The 25,878-nt window shown below is 61.3% G+C and overlaps 1 long non-coding RNA gene across 1 annotated transcript in view; it reads left to right on the forward strand.

Moving 5' to 3' along the window:
• The first annotated feature begins 3,215 nt into the window (after window positions 1-3,215).
• The window catches only part of LOC139826854 (uncharacterized), a 64,907-nt gene continuing 42,244 nt past the window's right edge, over window positions 3,216-25,878 (forward strand). The window contains exons 1-2 of the long non-coding RNA XR_011736983.1: window positions 3,216-3,267; window positions 4,211-4,270. This is a non-coding gene — a long non-coding RNA (uncharacterized lncRNA). The remainder of the gene's footprint in view (window positions 3,268-4,210; window positions 4,271-25,878) is intronic.

A 25,878-nucleotide genomic window follows, 5' to 3' on the forward strand; every position in this document is an offset into this window, starting at 1 on the left:
TCCAGAAGATCCCCATCATCAACAAGATGAGGTCGTCCATGTTGTTTTCAAAGGCGAGGAGGAGCTCAAGGGCCCTCAGCATCGGGGCTCACGTGCGGTTATGAGAGGGCAAGGAGGGAAGGAAGGAGGGAAGGAAGTAAGGAAGGAAGGAAGGAAGGAAGGAAGGAGGGAAGGAAGGAAGGAAGGAAGGAAGGAAGGAAGGAAGGAAGGAAGGAAGGAAGGAAGGAAGGAAGGAAGGAAGGAAGGAAGGAAGGAAGGAAGGAAGGAAGGAAGGAAGGAACCGGGGGTTCCCATCATTTGGGATAAACCCTAAAAACTCATTAATCACTTTGGTTGGAAAAAAGCACCCACCTCCATAGGACCCCATAGGGACCCATAGAGACCATAGAGGCCCATAGGGAGCCACAGAGCCCCATGGAACCCCATAGAGACCCATAGGGACCGTAAAGCCTGTAGAGACCCATAGGGACCCATAGAGACCCATAGAGCTCCATAGGACCCCATAGGGACCCATAGAGACCATAGAGGCCCATAGGGAGCCGCAGAGCCCCATGGAACCCCATAGGGACCCATAGAGACCCAAAGGGACCCATAGGGACCCATAGAGACCATAGAGACCCATAGGGACCCATAGGGACCGTAGAGCCTGTAGAGACCCATAGGGACCCATAGAGCTCCATAGGACCCCATAGGGACCCATAGAGACCATAGAGGCCCATAGGGAGCCACAGAGCCCCATGGAACCCCATAGGGACCCATAGAGACCCAAAGGGACCCATAGAGACCATAGAGACCCATAGGGACCCATAGGGACCGTAGAGCCTGTAGAGACCCATAGGGACCCATAGAGCTCCATAGGACCCCAGAGGGACCCATAGAGACCATAGAGGCCCATAGGGAGCCACAGAGCCCCATGGAACCCCATAGAGACCCATAGGGACCGTAGAGCCTGTAGAGACCCATAGGGACCCATAGAGCTCCGTAGGACCCCATAGGGACCCATAGAGACCATAGAGGCCCATAGGGAGCCACAGAGCCCCATGGAACCCCATAGAGACCCATAGGGACCGTAGAGCCTGTAGAGACCCATAGGGACCCATAGAGCTCCGTAGGACCCCATAGGGACCCATAGAGACCATAGAGGCCCATAGGGAGCCACAGAGCCCCATGGAACCCCATAGAGACCCATAGGGACCCATAGAGACCCAAAGGGACCCATAGAGAGGGAGGGTTTTAGGACCCTGGGGGTTCCATAGAGACCCATAGAGCATCAAGGAGCCCCATAGGGACCCATAGAGCCTGTAGAGACCCATAGAGACCCATAGGGACCCGTAGAGACCCATAGAGACCCATAGGGACCCATAGAGACCCAAGGAGCCCCATAGAGACCCATTAAGACCCATAGGGACCCATAGGGACCCATAGGGACCCATAGAGCCCCATAGAGGCCCATAGGAAACCACAGAGCCCCATGGAACCCCATAGGGACCTAGAGAGCTCCATAGGGACCCATAGGGACCCATAGAGCTCCATAGGGACCCATAGAGCCCCATAGGGACCCATAGAGAGGGAGGGTTTTAGGACCCCGGGGGTTCCTGCTGGGCTCAACTATGGCAAGAAAACCTTAACGAATAATTAACCGAATATTAATGAATGCAAAAGGCCAGGAACCAATGAGGAGTGAGCACTGAGCCCTGGGACAGCGGGGACAGGGACAGCGGGAATGCGACCCTGGGACCCATTGACCCCATTGACTCCCATTGACCCCATTGACCCCATTGACTGACCCCATTGACCCCCATTGATCCCCATTGACCGATTGACCCCCATTGACCCATTGACCCCATTGACCCCATTGACCCATTGATCCCCATTGCCCCCCATTGATCCCTATTGACCCATTGACCCCATTGACCCATTGATCCCCATTGACCCCATTGACCCATTGACCCCATTGACTCCCATTGACCCATTGATCCCCATTGACCCCATTGACCCCCATTGACCCCATTGACTCCCATTGACCCCACTGACCCCATTGACCCATTGATCCCCATTGACCCCCATTGAGTCATTGACTTCATTGACCCCCCATTGACCCCCATTGCCCCCCATTGATCACCATTGATCCCCATTGCCCCCCATTGCCCCCCATTGATCCCCATTGCCCCCATTGCCCCCATTGACCCATTGACCCCCATTGACCCCCATTGACCCCGTTGACCCATTGATCCCCATTGCCCCCCATTGACTCCCATTGCCCCCATTGACCGCATTGACTCCCATTGCCCCCATTGACCCCATTGCCCCCCATTGTCCCATTGCCCCCCACTGCCCCCATTGCCCCCCATTGCCCCCCATTGCCCCCCATTGCCCCCCATTGCCCCCATTGCCCCCCATTGCCCCCATTGTACCCACTGCCCCCATTGTCCCCCATTGTCCCCCATTGCCCCCCACTGACCCCATTGCCCCCCACTGACCCCATTGCCCCCCATTGACCCCATTGCCCCCCATTGCCCCCATTGTCCCATTTCAGGTAAAAGAGGACATAAACAAGAGAGAAAAAACAAAACACAACACATTTGGGTACTCCTGGGTCCTTTGGGGCACTCCTGGGTCCCTCCTGAACTCCTGGGTCCTTTGGGGCACTCCTGGGTCCCTCCTGAACTCCTGGGTCCTTTGGGGCACTCCTGGGTCCCTTGGGGTACTCCTGGGTCCCTCCTGAACTCCCCATAGACCCCCATAATTTCCCCCTTAGGGACCCAGGAGTGCCCCATAGTGACCCATAAGTGACTCATGGAGCCCCCTAAGTGTGTTCGGGTCCCTTCGGGTCCCTTCGGGTGAGTGCGGGCCCCACTCGGGTCCCTTCGGGTCCCTTCGGGTGTGTTCGGGTCCCACTCGGGTCCCTTCGGGTGCGTTCGGGTCCCTTCGGGTGCGTTCGGGTCCCTTTGGGTGCCTTCGGGTGCCTTCGGGTCCCCTCGGGTACGTTCGGGCCCCACTCGGGTCCCTTCGGGTGCGTTCGGGTCCCTTCGGGTGCGTTCGGGTCCCTTCGGGTGCGTTCGGGTCCCTTCGGGTCCCCTCGGGTCCCTTCGGCTCCCTTCGTGTATCTTCGGCTCCCTTCGTGTATCTTCGGCTCCTCTCGGAGCCGCCTCCGCGCACGCCACGCACAGTGGGCGTGGCCACGCACCCCCCCCGCTTCCCATTGGCCGCCGCCTGAGGAAGGGGGCGTGGCCTCGCTCGCAGCCACCGCCGCGGCGGGAAACGATCGTGAGGCGGGAAAAGGGGAAGAAAGGGGGCGGGGGGAGGAAGAGGAGGGGCCGGGGGGGGAGCGGAACACGGGTTTTGGGGTAAAAAGGGGGGGATTTGGGAGTTTGGCGCCTTTTGGGGCACTTTCGGGTGGGTTCGGGTCCCTTCGGGGAGACTTCGGGTCCCTTCGGGGAGACTTCGGGCCCCTTCGGGTGGGTTCGGGCCCCTTCGGGGAGACTTCGGGTCCCTTCGGGTGCGTTCGGGTCCCTTCGGGTGCGTTCGGCTCCACTCGGACCCCTTCGGGTGCGTTCGGGTCCCTTCGGGTGCGTTCGGCTCCCTTCGGGTGCGTTCGGGTCCCTTCGGGTGCGTTCGGGTCCCTTCGGGTGGGTTCGGGTCCCTTCGGGTGGGTTCGGGTCCCTTCGGGTTTGTTCGGCTCCACTCGGGCCCCTTCGGGTGGGTTCGGGTCCCTTCGGGTGCGTTCGGCTCCACTCGGACCCCTTCGGGAAGACTTCGGGTCCCTTCGGGTGCGTTCGGCCCCTTCGGGTGCGTTCGGGTGCGTTCGGCTCCACTCGGACCCCTTCGGGAAGACTTCGGGTCCCTTCGGGTGCGTTCGGCCCCGGCCGGGACTCGGGCGCCGCTCGGCTCCGCTCGGGCGCCGCTCGGCTCCGCTCGGGCGCCGCTCGGCTCCGCTCGGGCGCCGTTCGGCTCCGCTCGGGCGCCGTTCGGTTCCGCTCGGGCCCATTCGGCTCCGCTCGGGCCCATTCGGCTGCGCTCGGCTCTTTCCGTCTCCGCTCGTTTTCCCGCGCTTTCCCTCAGAGCGCGAAGCGAAGCGCGGGGACCCCCGGGGCCGCTTTTTTCGCGCTTTTCCCGAGGTGACAACAGCGGGGGCTTTGGGGACACAGCTCGGGGAGCCTCAGCGGGAGGGTTTTGGGTTGAAAAAGCGCTATTTTGGGTCAATTTTGAGGTGGTTTGTGGCCCTCCCGGCGGGGCAAGATGGCGGCTGCGGACATCGAGGGGCTGCTGGGTGAGTAATGAGGGGGAATTAGGGGTGATTAGCGCGAATTAGGGGGTAATTAGGGGGCAGCGGGGATACGGGGGGGTGGGGGGGTGTTAATTAGCGCTGCTGAGGGTGTTAATTGTTAATGAATGCAGAGGAGGAGCCGTTGCAGCAGCTGCACCCCGGGCTGGCCCCGCTGAGGGGGATTGGGGGGGTGGGAGCGGAGCTGGAGAGGGAGGTGAGACAGGTAAGGGGGCATTGGGGACAATGGGGACAGAGAGAGAGAGTGTGTGCGGATCAGCAGTGATCACCCCAAACCTGCCCCGCAGACACGGCACCCAAAATCCTGCACCCCAAAATACTCTTCCCAAACCTGCACCCCAGATCCTGACCCCAAGCCCTGCACCAAAACCCTGCCCCTCAATCCTGCATCCCCAAATCCTCCACCCCCGATCCTGTCTTCCCAAACCCTGCACCCCAGATCCTGCACCCCCAAATTCGGCCCTACCAAACTCTGCACCCCTAAACCCTACAACTGAAACCTTGCACCCCCTAATCCTGCCCTCCCTACCTTCCTGAACCCCGAAACCTGCACCCCAAACCCTGCATTCCCAAATCTTTCCGTCCTATATCCTCCACCCCTAAACCTGCCCCCAAACCCTGTACCCCAAAGAATTCCCTCCCAAACCCTGCACCTCCAAATCCTGCACCTCAAAGGCCTGGCAACCCAAGCCCTTCAACCCCATCCCTGCAACACCAAATCCTGTACCCCAAACCCAGCACCCCAGAATCCTGCACCCCAAATCCTGCCTACCAAACCTTTCACTGCAAACCCCTGCACCCCAAGATTGTGCTGCCCTAAACACTGAACCCCCAAATCCTGCAGCCCCGGATCCTTGCCTCCCAAGACTCTGCACCCCCAAATCCTGCACCCAAATCTCTCACCCCCACCACCCTGCACTCCCAACCCCTGCACCCCAAAACTCCACACCTCCAAATCCTGAACCCTGAAACCCCGCACCCCCAAATCCTGTGCCCCAGTCCTGTGCACCCCACACTCTGCAACCTTAAATTTCCCCCCAAGCCCCTGCACCCCAAACGCTGCACTCTTAGACCTGACTTCTAAACCCCAAGGGCCCATTGTGACATCCCAGAACCTCCTATTGTCCCCAGGGCCCATTGTGACATCCTGGGGACCCCCATTGTCCCCAGGGCCCATTGTGACATTCAGGGGACTCCTCTTTGTCCCCAGGGCCCATTGTGACATCCTGGGGACCGCCCCTTGTCACTGGGGCCCATTGTGACGTCCCAGGACCCCCCGTTGTCCCCAGGGTTCATTGTGACGTCTTAGGACCCCCCATTGTCCCCAGGGCCCATTGTGACATCCACTGCACCCCCCTGTCCCCAGGGCCCATTGTGACATTCAGGGGACCCCTCTTTGTCCCCAGGGCCCATTGTGACATCCTGGGGACCCCCCCTTGTCCCCAGGGCCCATTGTGACGTCCCAGGACCCCCCATTGTCCCCAGGACCCATTGTGACATTCAGGGGACCCCCTTTGTCACTGGGGCCCATTGTGAAATCCCAGGACCCCACATTGTCCCCAGGGCCCATTGTGACATCCTGGGGACCCCCCCTTTGTCCCCAGTGCCCATTGTGACATCCTGCGGACCCCCCTTTGTCCCCAGGGCCCATTTTGACATTCAGGGGACCCACCATTGTCCTCAGGGCCCATTGTGCGGTCCCAGGACCCCCCATTGTCCCCAGGGCCCATTGTGACATCCTCGGCACCCCCTTGTCCCCAGGGTCCATTGTGACACTATGGGGACCCCCCCTTGTGCCCAGGGCCCATTGTGACACTGTGGGTACCACCCTTGTCTGCAGGGCTCATTGTGACATCCCAGGACCCCCCATTGTCCCCAGGGCCCATTGTGACATTCAGGGGACCCCCCTTGTCCCCAGGGCCCATTCTGATACCGTGGGGACCCCCTTTGTCCCCAGGGCCCATTGTGACATCCTGGGGACCCCCCTTGTCCTCAGGGTCCATTGTGACAGCCCAGGACCCCCCATTGTCCCCAGAGCCCATTGTGACATCCTCGGCACCCCCTTGTCCCCAGGGCCCATTGTGACATCCTGGGGACCCCCCCTTCTTCCCAGGGCCCATTGTGACGTCCCAGGACCCCCCATTGTCCCCAGGGCCCATTCTGACATCCTGGGGATCCCTCCTTGTCCCCAGGGCCCATTGTGACGTCCCAGGACCCCCCATTGTCCCCAGGACCTATTGTGACATTCAGGGGACCCCCTTTGTCACTGGGGCCCATTGTGACACCATGGAGACCCCCGCTTGTCCTCAGGGTCCATTGTGACATCCTGGGCACCCCCCATTTTCCCCAGGACCCATTGTGACATCCTGGCCACCCCCTTGCTCCCAGGGCCCGTTGTGGCACCATGGGGACACCCCCTTTGTCCCCAGGGCCCATTGTGACATCCCAGGACCCCCCTTTGACCCCAGGGCCCATTGTGGCACCATGGCAACCCCTTTTGTCCCCAGGGCCCATTGTGACATTCTTGGACCCCACTTTGTCCCCAGGGCCTATTGTGACACCATGGGGACCCCTCCTTGTCACTGGGGACCCATTGTGACACCATGGGGACCCCCCCTTGTCCTCAGGACTCATTCTCACATCCTGGACACCCCCAATTGTCCCCAGGGCCCATTGTAACATCCACTGCACCCCCTTGTCCCCAGGGCCCATTGTGACATTCAGGGGACCCCTCTTTGTCCCCAGGGCCCATTGTGACATCCTGGGGACCCCCCCTTGTCACTGGGGCCCATTGTGACGTCCCAGGATCCCTCCTTGTCCCCAGGGCCCATTGTGACGTCTTAGGACTCCCCATTGTCCCCAGGGCCCATTGCAACATTCAGGGCACCCCCTTGTCCCCAGGGCCCATTGTGACATTCCGGGGACGCCTCTTTGTCCCCAGGGCACATTGTGACATCCTGGGGACCCCCCCTTGTCACTGGGGCCCATTGTGACGTCCCAGGATCCCCCATTGTCCCCAGGGTCCATTGTGACATTCAGGGGACTCCTCTTTGTCCCCAGGGCCCATTGTGACATTCCGGGGACGCCTCTTTGTCCCCAGGGCCCATTGTGACATCCTGGGGATCCCTCCTTGTCCCCAGGGCCCATTGTGACGTCCCAGGACCCCCCATTTTCCCCAGGACCCATTGTGACATTCAGAGGGCCCCTTTGTCACTGGGGCCCATTGTGACATCCCAGGACCCCACATTGTCCCCAGGACCCATTGTGACACTATGGGGTCCCCCCCTTGTTCCCAGGGCCCATTGTGACACCGTGGGTACCACCCTTGTCCGCAGGGCTCATTGAGACATCCCAGGACCCCCCTTTGTCCCCAGGGCCCATTGTGACATCCAGGGGACCCCCTTTGTCCCCAGGGCCCATTGTGACATCGAAGGACCCCCCTGGTCCCCAGGGCCCATTATGACATCCTGGGGATACCCCCTTATTACTGGGGCCCATTGTGACGTCCCAGGACCCCCCATTGTCCCCAGGGCCCATTGTGACATCCTGGGGATCCCTGTTTGGCCCCAGGGCCCATTGTGACATCCCAGGACCCCCCCTTGTCCCCAGGGCCCATTGCGACATTCAGGGGACGCCTCTTTGTACCCAGGGCACATTGTGACATCCTGGGGACCCCCCCTTGTCCCCAGGGCCCATTGTGACATCCTGGGGATCCCTCCTTGTCCCCAGGGCCCATTGTGACGTCCCAGGACCCCCCATTGTCTTCAGGACCCATTGTGACATTCAGGGCACCCCCTTTGTCACTGGGGCCCATTGTGACATCCCAGGACCCCACATTGTCCTCAGGGCCCATTGTGACATCCTGGGGACCCCACTTGTCCCCAGGACCCATTGTGACACTATGGGCACCCCGCCTTGTTCCCAGGGCCCATTGTGACACCGTGGGTGCCACCCTTGTCCACAGAGCCCATTGTGACATCCAGGGGACCCCCTTTGTCCCCAGGGCCCATTGTGACATCGCAGGACCCCCCCTGGTCCCCAGGGCCCATTGTGACATCCTGGGGACCCCTTTTGTCCCCACGGCCCATTGTGGCACCATGGGGACCCCCTTTGTCACTGGGGCCCATTGTGACATCCCAGGACCCCACTTTGTCCCCAGGGCTTATTGTGACACCATGGGGACCTCCCTTGTCCCCAGGGCCCATTGTGACATCCCATGACCCCCCTTTGTCCCCAGTGCTATTGTGAAATCCTGGGGACCCCCTTTGTGCCCAGGGCCCATTGTGGCACCATGGGGAACCCCTTTGTCACTGGGGGCCATTGTGACATCCCAGGATTCCACTTTGTCCCCAGGGCTCGTTCTGACACCTTGGGGACTCCCATTGTCCCCAGGGCCCATTGTGACATCCTGGGGATCCCCCTTTGTCCCCAGGGCCCATTGTGACACCATGGGGACGCCCCCTTTGTCCCCAGTACCCATTGTGACATCCTGCTACCCCCCTTTGTCCCCAGGGCCCATTTTGACATTCAGGGGACCCACCATTGTCCCCAGGGCCCATTGTGACATCCTGGGCAACCCCAATGTCCCCAGGGCCCAATGTGACATCTGGGGGACCACCTTGTCCCCAGGACCCATCGTGGCACCGTGGGTGCCCTCCTTGTCACTTGGGCCCATTGTGACACCATGGGGACTCCCCCTTTGTCCCCAGTGCCCATTGTGACATCCTGCGGACCCCCCCTTTGTCCCCAGGGCCCATTTTGACATTCAGGACACCCACCATTGTCCCCAGGGCCCATTGTGACCTTCAAGGGACCCCCATTGTTCCTAGGGCCCATTGTGACGTCCTGGGGACCCCCTCTGTTCCCAGGGCTCATTGTGACTTTCAGGGGACCTCCCCCTTGTCCCCAGGGCTGATTGTGACGTCCTAGGGCCCCTCTGTGTCCCCAGGGCCCATTGTGACACTTTAGAGACCCCTCTTTGTACCCAGGGCCCATTGTGACATCCTGGGGACCCCCCCTTGTCCCCAGGGCCCATTGTGACATCCTCGGCACCCCCTTGTCCCCAGGGCCCATTGTGACATTCAGGGGACCCCTCTTTGTCCCCAGGGCCCATTGTGACATCCTGGGGACCCCCTCTTGTCCCCAGGGCCCATTGTGACGTCCCAGGACCCCCCATTGTCCCCAGGGCCCATTGTGACATCCTGGGGATCCCTCCTTGTCCCCAGGGCCCATTGTGACGTCCCAGGACCCCAGATTGTCCCCAGGGCCCATTGTGACATCCTGGGGACCCCCTTTGTCACTGGGGCCCATTGTGACGTCCCAGGACCCCACATTGTCCCCAGGGCCCATTGTGACAATCTGGGGACCCCCTTTGTCTCCAGGGCCCATTGTGACGTCCCAGGACCCCCCATTGTCCCCAGGGTTCATTCTTACATCCTGGGGACCCCCTTGTCCCCAGGACCCATCGTGACACCATGGGGACCCTCCTTGTCACTGGGGACCCATTCCGACACCCTGGGGAACCCCCTTGTCCTCAGGGCCCATTGTGACATCCTGGGCATCCCCCTTTTTCCCCCTGGACCATTGTAACACCGTGGGGACCCGCTTTGTCCCCAGGGCCCATTGTGACACTGTGGGACCCCCCCTTTGTTCCCAGGGCCTATTATTCCGTCCCGGGACCCCCATTGTCCCCAGGGCCCATTGTGACACTTGGGGACCCCCCTTGTCAGTGGGGACCCATTGTGACACCATGGGGACCACCCCTTGTCCTCAGGGCCTATTGTGAGCATCCTGGGGAACCTCCATTGTCCCCAGAGCCCACTGTGAGTCCTGGGGACCCCCTTGTCCCCAGGTCCCATTGTGACATCCTGGGGATCCCTCCTTGTCCCCAGGGCCCATTGTGACGTCCCAGGACCCCAGATTGTCCCCAGGGCCCATTGTGACATCCTGGGGACCCCCTTTGTCACTGGGGCCCATTGTGACGTCCCAGGACCCCCCATTGTCCCCAGGGCCCATTGTGGCATCCTGGGGACCTCCTTGTCCCCAGGACCCATCGTGGCACCGTGGGGACCTCCCTTGTCACTGGGGACCCTTTGTGACACCATGGGGACCTCCCATTGTTCTCAGGGCCCATTGAGACATCCTGGGGACCCCCTTTGTCACTGGGGACCCATTGTGACATCCCAGGAACCCCATTGTCCCAAGGGCCCATTGTGACATCCTGGGGACCCCTCTTTGTCTCCAGGACATATTGTGACACCGTGGGGACCACATTAGTCCCCAGGGCCCATTGTGACATCCTAGGAATCCCCTCTTGTCCCCAGGGCCCATTGTGACATCCCAGGACCCCCCTTTGTCCCCAGGGCTCATTGTGACATTCTAGGACCCCACTTTGTCCCCAGGGCCTATTGTGACACCATGGGGAACCCTCCTTGTCACTGGGGACCCATTGTGACACCATGGGGACCCCCCCTTTGTCCCCAGTGCCCATTGTGACATCCTGCCCACCCCCCTTTGTCCCCAGGGTCCATTGTGACATCCTGGGCAACCCCATTGTCCCCAGGGCCCATTGTGACATCTAGGGGGACGCCCTTGTCCCCAGGACCCATCGTGGCACCGTGGGGACCCCCATTGTCCCCAGGGCCCATTGTGACATCCCAGGAACCCCATTGTGCCAAGAGCAGATTGTAACATCCTGGGGACCCCCCTTTTTCTCCAGGACGCATTGTGACATAGTGGGGACCTCATTAGTCCCCAGGGCCCATTGTGGCACCATGGGGACCCCCCCATGTCCTCAGGGTCCATTGTGACATCCTGGGCACCCCCCATTGTCCCCAGGACCCATTGTGACATCCTGGCCACCCCCTTGCTCCCAGGGCCCATTTTAGCACCATGGGGACCGCCTTTGACCCCAGGGCCCCTTGTGGCACCATGGCAACCACTTTTGTTCCCAGGGCCCATTGTGACATTCAGGGGACCCCATTGTCCCAAGGGCCTATTGTGACACCATGGGGACCCCTCCTTGTCACTGGGGACCCATTGTGACACCATGGGGACCCCCCCATGTCCTCAGGACTCATTTTCACATCCTGGGCACCCCCCATTGTCCCCAGGGCCCATTGTGACATCCCAGAACCTCCTATTGTCCCCAAGGCCCATTGTGACATCCTGGGGACCCCCATAGTCCCCAGTGCCCATTGTGACATTCCAGGACCCCCCATTGTCCCCAGGGCCCATTGTGACATCCTCGGCACGCCCTTGTCCCCAGGGCCCATTGTGACATTCAGGGGACCCCTCTTTGTCCTCAGGGCCCATTGTGACATCCTGGGGACCCCCCCTTGTCACTGGGGCCCATTGTGACATCCTGGGGATCCCTCCTTGTCCCCAGGGCCCATTGTGACATCCTGGGGACACTCCTTGTCCCCAGAGCCCATTGTGACATCCAGGGGACCCCCTTTCTCCCCAGGGCCCATTGTGACATCGCAGGACCCCCCTGGTCCCCAGGGCCCATTGTGACATCCTGGGGATCCCCCTTTGTCCCCAGGGTCCATTGTGACATCCTGGGCAACCCCATTGTCCCCAGGGCCCATTGTGACATCTGGGGGACCCCCTTGTCCCCAGGACCCATCGTGGCACCGTGGGGACCCTCCTTGTCACTTGGGCCCATTGTGACACCATGGGGACCTCCCCTTTGTCCCCAGTGCCCATTGTGACATCCTGCGGACCCCCCCTTGTCCGCAGGGCCCATTGTGACATCGTCGGCACCCCCTTGTCCCCAGGGCCCATTGTGACATTCAGGGGACCCCTCTTTGTCGCCAGGGCCCATTGTGACATCCTGGGGACCCCCTCTTGTCCCCAGGGCCCATTGTGACGTCCCAGGACCCCCCATTGTCCCCAGGGCCCATTGTGACATCCTGGGGATCCCTCCTTGTCCCCAGGGCCCATTGTGACGTCCCAGGACCCCAGATTGTCCCCAGGGCCCATTGTGACATCCTGGGGACCCCCTTTGTCACTGGGGCCCATTGTGACGTCCCAGGACCCCACATTGTCCCCAGGGCCCATTGTGACAATCTGGGGACCCCCTTTGTCTCCAGGGCCCATTGTGACGTCCCAGGACCCCCCATTGTCCCCAGGGTTCATTCTTACATCCTGGGGACCCCCTTGTCCCCAGGACCCATCGTGACACCATGGGGACCCTCCTTGTCACTGGGGACCCATTCCAACACCCTGGGGAGCCCCCCTTGTCCTCAGGGCCCATTGTGACATCCTGGGCATCCCCCTTTTTCCCCCTGGACCATTGTAACACCGTGGGGACCCGCTTTGTCCCCAGGGCCCATTGTGACACTGTGGGACCCCCCCTTTGTTCCCAGGGCCTATTATTCCGTCCCGGGACCCCCATTGTCCCCAGGGCCCATTGTGACACTTGGGGACCCCCCTTGTCACTGGGGACCCATTGTGACACCATGGGGACCACCCCTTGTCCTCAGGGCCTATTGTGAGCATCCTGGGGAACCTCCATTGTCCCCAGAGCCCACTGTGAGTCCTGGGGACCCCCTTGTCCCCAGGTCCCATTGTGACATCCTGGGGATCCCTCCTTGTCCCCAGGGCCCATTGTGACGTCCCAGGACCCCAGATTGTCCCCAGGGCCCATTGTGACATCCTGGGGACCCCCTTTGTCACTGGGGCCCATTGTGACGTCCCAGGACCCCCCATTGTCCCCAGGGCCCATTGTGGCATCCTGGGGACCTCCTTGTCCCCAGGACCCATCGTGGCACCGTGGGGACCTCCCTTGTCACTGGGGACCCTTTGTGACACCATGGGGACCTCCCATTGTTCTCAGGGCCCATTGAGACATCCTGGGGACCCCCTTTGTCACTGGGGACCCATTGTGACATCCCAGGAACCCCATTGTCCCAAGGGCCCATTGTGACATCCTGGGGACCCCTCTTTGTCTCCAGGACATATTGTGACACCGTGGGGACCACATTAGTCCCCAGGGCCCATTGTGACATCCTAGGAATCCCCTCTTGTCCCCAGGGCCCATTGTGACATCCCAGGACCCCCCTTTGTCCCCAGGGCTCATTGTGACATTCTAGGACCCCACTTTGTCCCCAGGGCCTATTGTGACACCATGGGGAACCCTCCTTGTCACTGGGGACCCATTGTGACACCATGGGGACCCCCCCTTTGTCCCCAGTGCCCATTGTGACATCCTGCCCACCCCCCTTTGTCCCCAGGGTCCATTGTGACATCCTGGGCAACCCCATTGTCCCCAGGGCCCATTGTGACATCTAGGGGGACGCCCTTGTCCCCAGGACCCATCGTGGCACCGTGGGGACCCCCATTGTCCCCAGGGCCCATTGTGACATCCCAGGAACCCCATTGTGCCAAGAGCAGATTGTAACATCCTGGGGACCCATCTTTTTCTCCAGGACGCATTGTGACATAGTGGGGACCTCATTAGTCCCCAGGGCCCATTGTGGCACCATGGGGACCCCCCCATGTCCTCAGGGTCCATTGTGACATCCTGGGCACCCCCCATTGTCCCCAGGACCCATTGTGACATCCTGGCCACCCCCTTGCTCCCAGGGCCCATTTTAGCACCATGGGGACCGCCTTTGACCCCAGGGCCCCTTGTGGCACCATGGCAACCACTTTTGTTCCCAGGGCCCATTGTGACATTCAGGGGACCCCATTGTCCCAAGGGCCTATTGTGACACCATGGGGACCCCTCCTTGTCACTGGGGACCCATTGTGACACCATGGGGACCCCCCCATGTCCTCAGGACTCATTTTCACATCCTGGGCACCCCCCATTGTCCCCAGGGCCCATTGTGACATCCCAGAACCTCCTATTGTCCCCAAGGCCCATTGTGACATCCTGGGGACCCCCATAGTCCCCAGTGCCCATTGTGACATTCCAGGACCCCCCATTGTCCCCAGGGCCCATTGTGACATCCTCGGCACGCCCTTGTCCCCAGGGCCCATTGTGACATTCAGGGGACCCCTCTTTGTCCTCAGGGCCCATTGTGACATCCTGGGGACCCCCCCTTGTCACTGGGGCCCATTGTGACGTCCCAGGACCCCCCATTGTCCCCAGGGCCCATTGTGACATCCTGGGGATCCCTCCTTGTCCCCAGAGCCCATTGTGACATCCAGGGGACCCCCTTTCTCCCCAGGGCCCATTGTGACATCGCAGGACCCCCCTGGTCCCCAGGGCCCATTGTGACATCCTGGGGATCCCCCTTTGTCCCCAGGGTCCATTGTGACATCCTGGGCAACCCCATTGTCCCCAGGGCCCATTGTGACATCTGGGGGACCCCCTTGTCCCCAGGACCCATCGTGGCACCGTGGGGACCCTCCTTGTCACTTGGGCCCATTGTGACACCATGGGGACCTCCCCTTTGTCCCCAGTGCCCATTGTGACATCCTGCGGACCCCCCTTTGTCCCCAGGGCCCATTTTGACATTCAGGGGACCCACCATTGTTCCCAGGGCCCATTGTGACCTTCAAGGGACCCCCATTGTTCCCAGGGCCCATTGTGACGTCCTGGGGAGCCCCCTCTACTCCCAAGGCTCATTGTGACTTTCAGGGGATCCCCCCATGTACCCAGGGCTGATTGTGATGTTGTAGGGCCCCTCTGTGTCCCCAGGGCCCATTGTGACATCCTGGGGAACCCTCCTTGTCCCCAGGGCCCATTGTGACGTCCCAGGACCCCCCATTGTCCCCAGGGCCTATTGTGACATCCTCTGCACCCCCTTGTCCCCAGGGCCCATTGTGACATTCAGGGGACACCTCTTTGTCCCCAGGGCCCATTGTGACATCCTGGGGACCCCCTCTTGTCCCCAGGGCCCATTGTGACGTCCCAGGACCCCCCATTGTCCCCAGGGCCCATTGTGACATCCTGGGGATCCCTCCTTGTCCCCAGGGCCCATTGTGACGTCCCAAGACCCCCCCATTGTCCCCAGGGCCCATTGTGACATTCAGGGCACCCCCTTTGTCACTGGGGCCCATTGTGACATCCCAGGACCCCACATTGTCCCCAGGGCCGATTGTGACATCCTGGGGACCCCTCTTTGTCCTAAGGACCCATTGTGACGTCCCAGGACCCTGCATTGTCCCCAGAGCCCATTGTGACATCCTGGAGACCCCCTTTGTCCCCAGGACCCATTGTGACGTCCCAGGACCCCCCATTGTCCCCAGGGTTCATTCTTACATCCTGGGGACCCCCTTGTCCCCAGGACGCATCGTGACACCATGGGGACCCTCCTTGTCACTGGGGACCCATTGTGACACCATGGAGACCCCTCCTTGCCTCAGGGCCCATTGTGACATCCTGGGCATCCCCCTTTGTCACCCGGGACCATTGTAACACCGTGGGGACCCCCTTTGTCCCTAGGGCCTATTGTTACGTCCCAGGACCCCCCCTTGTTCCCAGGGCCCATTGTGACACCTTGGGGACCCCCTTGTCACTGGGGACCCATTGTGACACCATGGGGACCACCCCTTGTCCTCAGGGCCTATTGTGAACATCCTGGGGAACCTCCATTGTCCCCAGAGCCCATTGTGAGTTCCTGGGGACCCCCTTGTCCCCAGGTCCCATTGTGACGTCCCAGGACCCCCCATTGTCCCCAGGACCCATTGTGACATTCAGGGGACCCCCTTTGTCACTGGGGCCCATTGTGACATCCCAGGACCCCACATTGTCCCCAGGACACATTGTGACATGCTGGGGACGCTCTTTGTCCCCAGGGCCCATTGTGACATCCTGGGGACCCTCCTTGTCCCCAGAGCCCACTCTGACTTCCAGGGGACTTCCTTTGTCCCCATGGCCCATTGTGGCAACATAGGGACCCCCTTTGTCACTGGGGCCCATTGTGACATCCCAGGACACCCCCTTGTCCCCAGGCCCCATTGTGACATCCTGGGGACCCCCTTTGTCCCAGGACTCCATTGTGACATCCTGGGGACCCCCCCTTGTCCCCAGGGCCCATTGTGACGTCCCAGGACCCCCCATTGTCCCCCGGGGCCATTGTGACATCCTAGGGATCCCTCCTTGTCCCCAGGGCCCATTGTGACATTCAGGGGACCCCTCTTTGTCCCTAGGGCCCATTGTGACATCCTGGGGATCCCTCCTTGTCCCCAGGACCCATTTTGACGTCCCAGGATCCCCATTGTCCCCAGGACCTATTGTGACATTCAGGGGACCCCCTTTGTCACTGGGGCCCATTGTGACACCATGGAGACCCCCGCTTGTCCCCAGGGCCCATTGTGACATCCCAGGACCCCCCTTTGTCCCCAGGGCCCATTGTAGCACCATGGGGACCCCCTTTGACCCCAGGACCCATTGTGGCACCATGGCAACCCCTTTTGTCCCCAGGGCCCATTGTGACATTCTTGGACCCCACTTTGTCCCCAGGACCTATTGTGACACCATGGGGACCCCTCCTTGTCACTGGGGACCCATTGTGACACCATGGGGACCCCCCCTTGTCCTCAGGACTCATTCTCACATCCTGGACACCCCCCATTGTCCCCAGGGCCCATTGTGACATCCACTGCACCCCATTGTCCCCAGGGCCCATTGTGACATTCAGGGGACCCCTCTTTGTCCCCAGGGCCCATTGTGACATGCTGGGGACGCTCTTTGTCCCCAGGGCCCATTGTGACATCCTGGGGACCCTCCTTGTCCCCAGAGCCCATTGTGACATCCAGGGGACCCCCTTTGTCCCCAGGGCCCATTGTGGCACCATGAGGACCCTCTTTGTCACTGGGCCCCATTGTGACATCCCAGGACCCCCCTTTGTCCCCAGGGCCCATTGTGACATCCCAGGACCCCACTTTGTCCCCAGGGCTTATTGTGACACCATGGGGATCTCCCTTGTCCCCAGGGCCCATTGTGACATCCCATGACCCCCCTTTGTCCCCAGTGCTATTGTGAAATCCTGGGGACCCCTTATGTCCCCAGGGCCCATTATGACACCATGGGGAACCCCTTTGTCACTGGGGGCCATTGTGACATTCCAGGACTCCACTTTGTCCCCAGGGCTCGTTCTGACACCTTGGGGACTCCCATTGTCCCCAGGGCCCATTGTGACATTCCAGGACCCCCCATCGGCCCAAGGCCCATTGTGACATCCACTGCACCCCCTTGTCCCCAGGGCCCATTGTGACATTCCGGGGACGCCTCTTTGTCCCCAGGGCCCATTGTGACATCCTGGGGACCCCCACTTGTCACTGGGGCCCATTGTGACATCCCAGGACCCCCCATTGTCCCCAGGGCCCATTGTGACATTCAGGGCACCCCCTTGTCCCCAGGGCCCATTGTGACATTCCGGGGACGCCTCTTTGTACCCAGGGTACACTGTGACATCCTGGGGACCCCCCCTTGTCACTGGGGCCCATTGTGACGTCCCAGGACCCCCCATTGTCGCCAGGGCCCATTGTGACATCCTGGGGATCCCTTCTTGTCCCCAGGGCCCATTGTGACGTCCCAGGACCCCCCATTGTCCCCAGGACCCATTGTGACATTCAGGTGGCCCCTTTGTCACTGGGGCCCATTGTGACATCCCAGGACCCCACATTGTCCCCAGGACACATTGTCACATCCTGGGGACCCCACTTGTCCCCAGGACCCATTGTGACACTATGGGGACCCCCCCTTGTTCCCAGGGCCCATTGTGACGTCCCAGGACTCCCCACTGTCCTCAGGTCCTATTGTAACATTCAGGGGACCCCCTTTGTCACTGGGGCCCATTGTGACATCCCAGGACCCCACATTGTCCCCAGGGCCCATTGTGACATCCTGGGGACCCCATTTTCCCCAGGACCCATTGTGACACTATGGGTACCCCCCCTTGTCCCCAGGGCCAATTGTGACGTCCCAGGACCCCCCATTGTTCCCAGGGCCCATTGTGATGTCCTTGGGAGCCCCCTCTCTTCCCAGGGCTCATTGTGACTCTCAGGGGACCCCACCTTGTCCCCAGGACTGATTGTGACGTCCTAGGGCCCCTCTGTGTCCCCAGGGCCCATTGTGACGTCCCAGGACCCCCATTGTCCCCAGGGCCCATTGTGACATCCTCGGCACGCCCTTGTCCCCAGGGCCCATTGTGACATTCAGGGGACCCCTCTTTGTCCCCAGGGCCCATTGTGACATCCTGGGGACCCCCTCTTGTCCCCAGGGCCCATTGTGACGTCCCAGGACCCCCCATTGTCCCCAGGGCCCATTGTGACATCCTGGGGATCCCTCCTTGTCCCCAGGGCCCATTGTGACGTCCCAGGACCCCCCATTGTCCCCAGGACCCATTGTGACATTCAGGGGACCGCCTTTGTCACTGGGGCCCATTGTGACATCCCAGGACCCCACATTGTCCCCAGGGCCCATTGTGACATCCTGGGGACCCCCATGTCACTGGGGCCCATTGTGACGTCCCACGACCCCGCATTGTCCCCAGGGCCCATTGTGACACCTTGGGGACCCCCTTGTCACTGGAGACCCGTTGTGACATCATGGGGACCACCCCTTGTCCTCAGGGCCTATTGTTACGTCCCAGGACCCCCCCTTGTCCCCAGGGCCCATTGTGACATTCAGGGGACCCCTCTTAGTCCCCAGGGCCCATTGTGACATCCTGGGGACCCCACTTGTCCCCAGGACCCATTGTGACACTATGGGGACCCCCCCTTGTGCCCAGTGCCCATTGTGACACCGTGGGTACCACCCTTGTCTACAGGGCTCATTGTTTCATCCCAGGACCCCCCATTGTCCCCAGGGCCCATTGTGACATTCAGGGGACCCCCCTTTGTCCCCAGGGCCCATTCTGATACCGTGGGGACCCCCTTTGTCCCCAGGGCCCATTGTGACATCCAGGGGACCCCCTTTGTCTCCAGGGCCCATTGTGGCACCATAGGGACCCCCTTTGTCACTGGGGCCCATTGTGACATCCCAGGACCCCCCCTGGTCCCCAGGCCCCATTGTGACATCCTGGGGACCCCTTTGTCCCAAGACTTCATTGTGACATCCTGGCCACCCCCTTGCTCCCAGGGCCCGTTGTGGCACCATGGGGACACCCCCTTTGTCCCCAGGACCCATTGTGACATCCCAGGTACCCCTTTGTCCCCAGGGCCATTGTAGCACCATGGGGACCCCCTTTGACCCCAGGGCCCATTGTGGCACCATGGCAACCCCTTTTGTCCCCAGGGCCCATTGTGACATTCTTGGACCCCACTTTGTCCCCAGGGCCTATTGTGACACCATGGGGACCCCTCCTTGTCCCCAGGGCCCATTGTGACGTCCCAGGACCCCCACTGTCCCCAGGGCCCATTGTGACATTCAGGGGACCCCCCTTTGTCCCCAGGGCCCATTGTGACGTCCCAGGACCCCCACTGTCCCCAGGGCCCATTGTGACATTCAGGGGACCCCCCTTTGTCCCCAGGGCCCATTGTGACATCCTGGGGACCCCCCCTTGTCCCCAGGGCCCATTGTGACGTCCCAGGACCCCCCACTGTCCCCAGGGCCCATTGTGACATTCAGGGGACCCCCCTTTGTCCCCAGGGCCCATTCTGATACCGTGGGGACCCCCTTTGTCCACAGGGCCCATTGTGACATCCTGGGGACCCTCCTTGTCCCCAGAGCCATTTGTGACATCCTGGGGACCCCCTTTGTCCCCAGGGCCCATTGTGGCACCATGAGGACCCTCTTTGTCACTGGGGCCCATTGTGACATCCCATGACCCCCCTTTGTCCCCAGTGCTATTGTGAAATCCTGGGGACCGCTTTTGTCCCCAGGGCCCATTGTGACACCGTGGGGAACCCCTTTGTCACTGGGGGCCATTGTGACATTCCAGGATTCCACTTTGTCCCCAGGGCTCGTTCTGACACCTTGGGGACTCCCATTGTCCCCAGGGCCCATTGTGACATCCTGGGCAACCCCATTGTCCCCAGGGCCCATTGTGACATCCTGGGGACCCCCATTGTCCCCAGGGCCCATTGTGACATTCCAGGACCCCCCATTGTCCCCAGGGCCCATTGTGACATCCACTGCACCCCCTTGTCCCCAGGGCCCATTGTGACATTCAGGGGACCTCTCTTTGTCCCCAGGGCCCATTGTGACATTCAGGGGACCCCCCCTTGTCACTGGGGCCCATTGTGACGTCCCAGGACCCCCCATTGTCCCCAGGGCCCATTGTGACATCCACTGCACCCCCTTGTCCCCAGGGCCCATTGTGACATTCAGGGGACCCCTCTTTGTCCCCAGGACCCATTGTGACATTCAGGGGGCCCCTTTGTCACTGGGGCCCATTGTGACATCCCAGGACCCCACATTGTCCCCAGGACACATTGTCACATCCTGGGGACCCCACTTGTCCCCAGGACCCATTGTGACACTATGGGGACCCCACCTTGTGCCCAGGGCCCATTGTGACACCGTGGGTACCACCCTTGTCCGCAGGGCTCATTGTGACATCCCAGGACCCCCCTTTGTCCCCAGGGCCCATTCTGATACCGTGGAGATCCCCTTTGTCCCCAGAGTCCATTGTGACATCCAGGGGACTCCCTTTGTCCCCAGGGCCCATTGTGACATCGCAGGACCCCCCTGGGCCCCAGGGCGCATTTTGACATCCTGGGGATGCCCCCTTGTCAACGGGGCCCATTGTGACGTCCCAGGACCCCCCATTGTGTCCAGGGCCCATTGTGACATCCTGGGGATCCCTGCTTGGCCCCAGGGCCCATTGTGACGTCTTAGGACCCCCCGTTGTCCCCAGGGCCCATTGTGACATCCTGGGGATCCCTCCTTGTCCCCAGGGCCCATTGTGACGTCCCAGGACCCCCCACTGTCCTCAGGACCTATTGTAACATTCAGGGGACCCCCTTTGTCACTGGGGCCCATTGTGACATCCCAGGACCCCACATTGTCCCCAGGGCCCATTGTGACATCCTGGGGACCCCCTCTTGTCCCCAGGGCCCATTGTGACGTCCCAGGACCCCCCATTGTCCCCAGGGCCCATTGTGACATCCTGGGGATCCCTCCTTGTCCCCAGGTCCCATTGTGACGTCCCAGGACCCCCCATTGTCCCCAGGGCCCATTGTGACATTCAGGGGACCCCCTTTGTCACTGGGGCCCATTGAGACATCCCAGGACCCCCCTTTGTCCCCAGGGCCCATTGTGACATCCTGGGGATCCCCATGTCACTGGGGCCCATTGTGACGTCCCAGGACCCTGCATTGTCCCCAGGGCCCATTTTGACACCGTCGACACCCCCCTTTGTCCCCAGGGCCCATTGTGACATCCTGGGGACACTCCTTGTCCCCAGAGGCCATTGTGACATCCAGGGGACCCCCTTTGTCCCCAGGGCCCATTGTGACATCCTGGGGTCCCCCCTTTGTCCCCAGGGCCCATTGTGATATCCTGGGGATCCCTCCTTGTCCCCAGGGCCCATTGTGACGTCCCAGGACCCCCCATTGTCCCCAGGGCCCATTGTGACATTCAGGGGACCCCCTTTGTCACTGGGGCCCATTGTGACATCCCAGGACCCCCCTTTGCCCCAGGGCCCATTGTGACATCCTGGGGATCCCCATGTCACTGGGGCCCATTGTGACGTCCCAGGACCCCGCATTGTCCCCAGTTTCCATTGTTACATCCTGGGGACCCCCTTGTCACTGGGACCCATCATGACACCATGGGGACCCTCCTTGTCACTGGGGACCCATTGTGACACCATGGGGACCCCCCCTTGTCCTCAGGGCCCATTGTGACATCCTGGGCATCCCCCCTGTCCCCCGGGACCATTGTAACACCGTGCGGATCCCCTTTGTCCCCAGGGCCCATTGTGACACTGTGGGGAACCCCCTTGTCCCCAGGACCTATTGTTACGTCCCAGGACCCCCCATTGTCCCCAGGGCCCATTGTGACACCTTGGGGACCCCCTTGTCACTGGAGACCCATTGTGACAGCATGGGGACCACCCCTTGTCCTCAGGGCCTATTGTGAACATCCTGGGGAACCTCCATTGTCCCCAGAGCCCATTGTGATTTCCTGGAGACCCCCTTTGTCCCCAGGGCCCATTGTGACATCCTGGGGTCCCCCCTTTGTCCCCAGGGCCCATTGAAATGTCCCAGGATCACCGTTTGTCCCCAGGGTTCATTGTGACATCCTGGGGACCCCATTTGTCCCCACGGCCCATTGTGGCACCATGGGGAACCCCTTTGTCACTGGGGCCCATTGTGACATCCGAGGACCCCACTTTGTCCCCAGGGCTTATTGTGACACCATGGGGATCTCCCTTGTCCCCAGGGCCCATTGTGACATCCCATGACCCCCCTTTATCCCCAGTGCTATTGTGAAATCCTGGGGACCCCTTTTGTCCCCACGGCCCATTGTGACACCATGGGGAACCCCTTTGTCACTGGGGGCCATTGTGACATTCCAGGATTCCACTTTGTCCCCCGGGCTCGTTCTGACACCTTGGGGACTCCCATTGTCCCCAGGGCCCATTGTGACATCCTGGGCAACCCCATTGTCCCCAGGGCCCATTGTGACATCTGGGGAACGCCCTTGTCCCCAGGAGCCATCGTGGCACTGTGGGGACCCTCCTTGTCACTTGGGCCCATTGTGACACCATGGGGACCCCCCCTTTGTCCCCAGTGCCCATTGTGACATCCTGTGCGCCCCCCTTTGTCCCCAGGGTCCATTGTGACATCCTGGGCAACCCCATTGTCCCCAGGGCCCATTGTGAAATCTGGGGGACGCCCTTGTCCCCAGGACCCATCGTGGCACCGTGGGGACCCTCCTTGTCACTTGGGCCCATTGTGACACCATGGGGACCCCCCCTTTGTCTCCAGTACCCATTGTGACATCCTGGGGATCCCTCCTTGTCCCCAGGGCCCATTGTGACGTCCCAGGACCCCTCATTGTCCCCAGGACCCATTGTGACATTCAGGGGACCCCCTTTGTCACTGGGGCCCATTGTGACATCCCAGGACCCCACATTGTCCCCAGGGCCCATTGTGACATCCTGGGGACCCCACTTGTCCCCAGGACCCATTGTTACACTATGGGAACCCCCCCTTGTGCCCAGAGCCCATTGTGACACTGTGGGTACCACCCTTGTCCGCAGGGCTCATTGTGACATCCCAGGACCCCCCTTTGTCCCCAGGGCTCATTGTGACATTCTAGGACCCCACTTTGTCCCCAGGGCCTATTGTGACACCATGGGGAACCCTCCTTGTCACTGGGAACCCATTGTGACACCATGGGGACCCCCCCTTTGTCCCCAGTGCCCATTGTGACATCCTGCGCACCCCCCTTTGTCCCCAGGGTCCATTGTGACATCGTGGGCAACCCCATTGTCCCCAGGGCCCATTGTGACATCTAGGGGGACGCCCTTGTCCCCAGGACCCATCGTGGCACCGTGGGGACCCCCATTGTCCCCAGGGCCCATTGTGACGTCCCAGGACCCCCATTGTCCCCAGGGCCCATTGTGACATCCCAGGACCCCACTTTGTCCCCAGGGCTTATTGTGACACCATGGGGATCTCCCTTGTCCCCAGGGCCCATTGTGACATTCAGGGGCCCCCGTTTGTCACTGGGGCCCATTGTGACATCCCAGGACCCCACATTGTCCCCAGGGCCCATTGTGACTTTCAGGGGACCCCACTTGTCCCCAGGACCCATTGTGACACTATAGGGACCCCCCCTTGTGCCCAGTGCCCATTGTGACACCGTGGGTACCACCCTTGTCCGCAGGGCCCATTGTGACATCCTGGGGACACCCCCTTGTCCCCAGGGCCCATTGTGACATCCTGGGGATCCCTCCTTGTCCCCAGGGCCCATTTTGACATTCAGGGGACCCACCATTGTCCTCAGGGCCCATTGTGAGGTCCCAGGACCCCCCATTGTCCCCAGGGCCCATTGTGACATCCTAGGCACCCCCTTGTCCCCAGGGCCCATTGTGACATCCCAGGACCCCCCATTGTCCCCAGGGCCCATTGTGACATCCTGGGGACCCCACTTGTCCCCAGGACCCATTGTGACACTATGGGGACCCCCCCTTGTGCCCAGGGCCCATTGTGAAACCGTGGGTACCACCCTTGTCTGCAGGGCTCATTGTGACATCCCAGGACCCCCCATTGTCCCCAGGGCCCATTGTGACATTCAGGGGACCCCCCTTTGTCCCCAGGGCCCATTCTGATACCGTGGGGACCCGCTTTGTCCCCAGGGCCCATTGTGACATGCTGGGGACGCTCTTTGTCCCCAGGGCCCATTGTGACATCCTGGGGACCCTCCTTGTCCCCAGAGCCCATTGTGACATCCAGGGGACCCCCTTTGTCCCCAGGGCCCATTGTGACATCCTGGGACCCTCCTTGTCCCCAGAGCACATTGTGACATCCAGGGGACCCCCTTTGTCCCCAGGGCCCATTGTGGCACCATAGGGACCCCCTTTGTCACTGGGGCCCATTGTGACATCCAAGGACCCCCCATTGTCTCCAGGGCCCATTGTGATATCTGGGGACCCCCCCTTGTCCCCAGGGCCCATTGTGACATACCAGGACCCCCCATTGTCCCCAGGGCCCATTGTGACATCCTCGGCACCCCCTTGGTACCAGGGCCCATTGTGACATCCTGGGGAACCCCCTTGTCCCCAGGGCCCATTGTGACGTCCCAGGTCCCCCCATTGTCCCCAGGGCCCATTGTGACATCCTGGGCACCCCCCATTTTCCCCAGGACCCATTGTGACATCCTGGCCATCCCCTTGCTCACAGGGCCCGTTGTGGCACCATGGGGACACCCCCTTTGTCCCCAGGGGCCATTTTGACATCCCAAGACCCCCCTTTGTCCCCAGGGCCCATTGTGACATCCTGTGGACCCCCCCTTGTCCCCAGGGCCCATTGTGACGTCCCAGGACTCGACATTGTCCCCAGGGCCCATTGTGACATCCTCTGCGCCCCCTTGTCACTGGGGCCCATTGTGACGTCCCAGGACCCACCATTGTCCCCACGGCCCATTGTGACATTCAGGGGACCCCACTTAGTCCCCAGGGCCCATTGTGACATCCTGGGGACCCCCTTTGTCGCCAGGGCCCATTGTGGCACCATGAGGACCCTCTTTGTCACTGGAGCCCATTGTGACATCCCATGACCCCCCTTTGTCCCCAGTGCTATTGTGAAATCCTGGGGACCCCTTTTGTCCCCAGGGCCCATTGTGGCACCATGGGGAACCCCTTTGTCACTGGGGGCCATTGTGACATTCCAGGATTCCACTTTGTCCCCAGGGCTCGTTCTGAACGCCTTGGGGCCTCCCATTGTCCCCAGGGCCCATTGTGACATCCTGGGCAACCCCATTGTCCCCAGGGCCCATTGTGACATCTGGGGGACGCCCTTGTCCCCAGGACCCATCGTGGCACCGTGGGGAGCCTCCTTGTCACTTGGGCCCATTGTGACACCATGGGGACCCCCCCTTTATCCCCAGTGCCCATTGTGACATCCTGCGGACCCCCCTTTGTCCCCGGGGCCCATTTTGACATTCAGGGGACCCACCATTGTCCTCAGGGCCCATTGTGAGGTCCCAGGACCCCCCATTGTCCCCAGGGCCCATTGTG

Source organism: Patagioenas fasciata, unplaced genomic scaffold, assembly GCF_037038585.1.
Source record: "Patagioenas fasciata isolate bPatFas1 unplaced genomic scaffold, bPatFas1.hap1 Unplaced_35, whole genome shotgun sequence".
In the NCBI taxonomy this organism is placed as follows: domain Eukaryota; kingdom Metazoa; phylum Chordata; class Aves; order Columbiformes; family Columbidae; genus Patagioenas; species Patagioenas fasciata.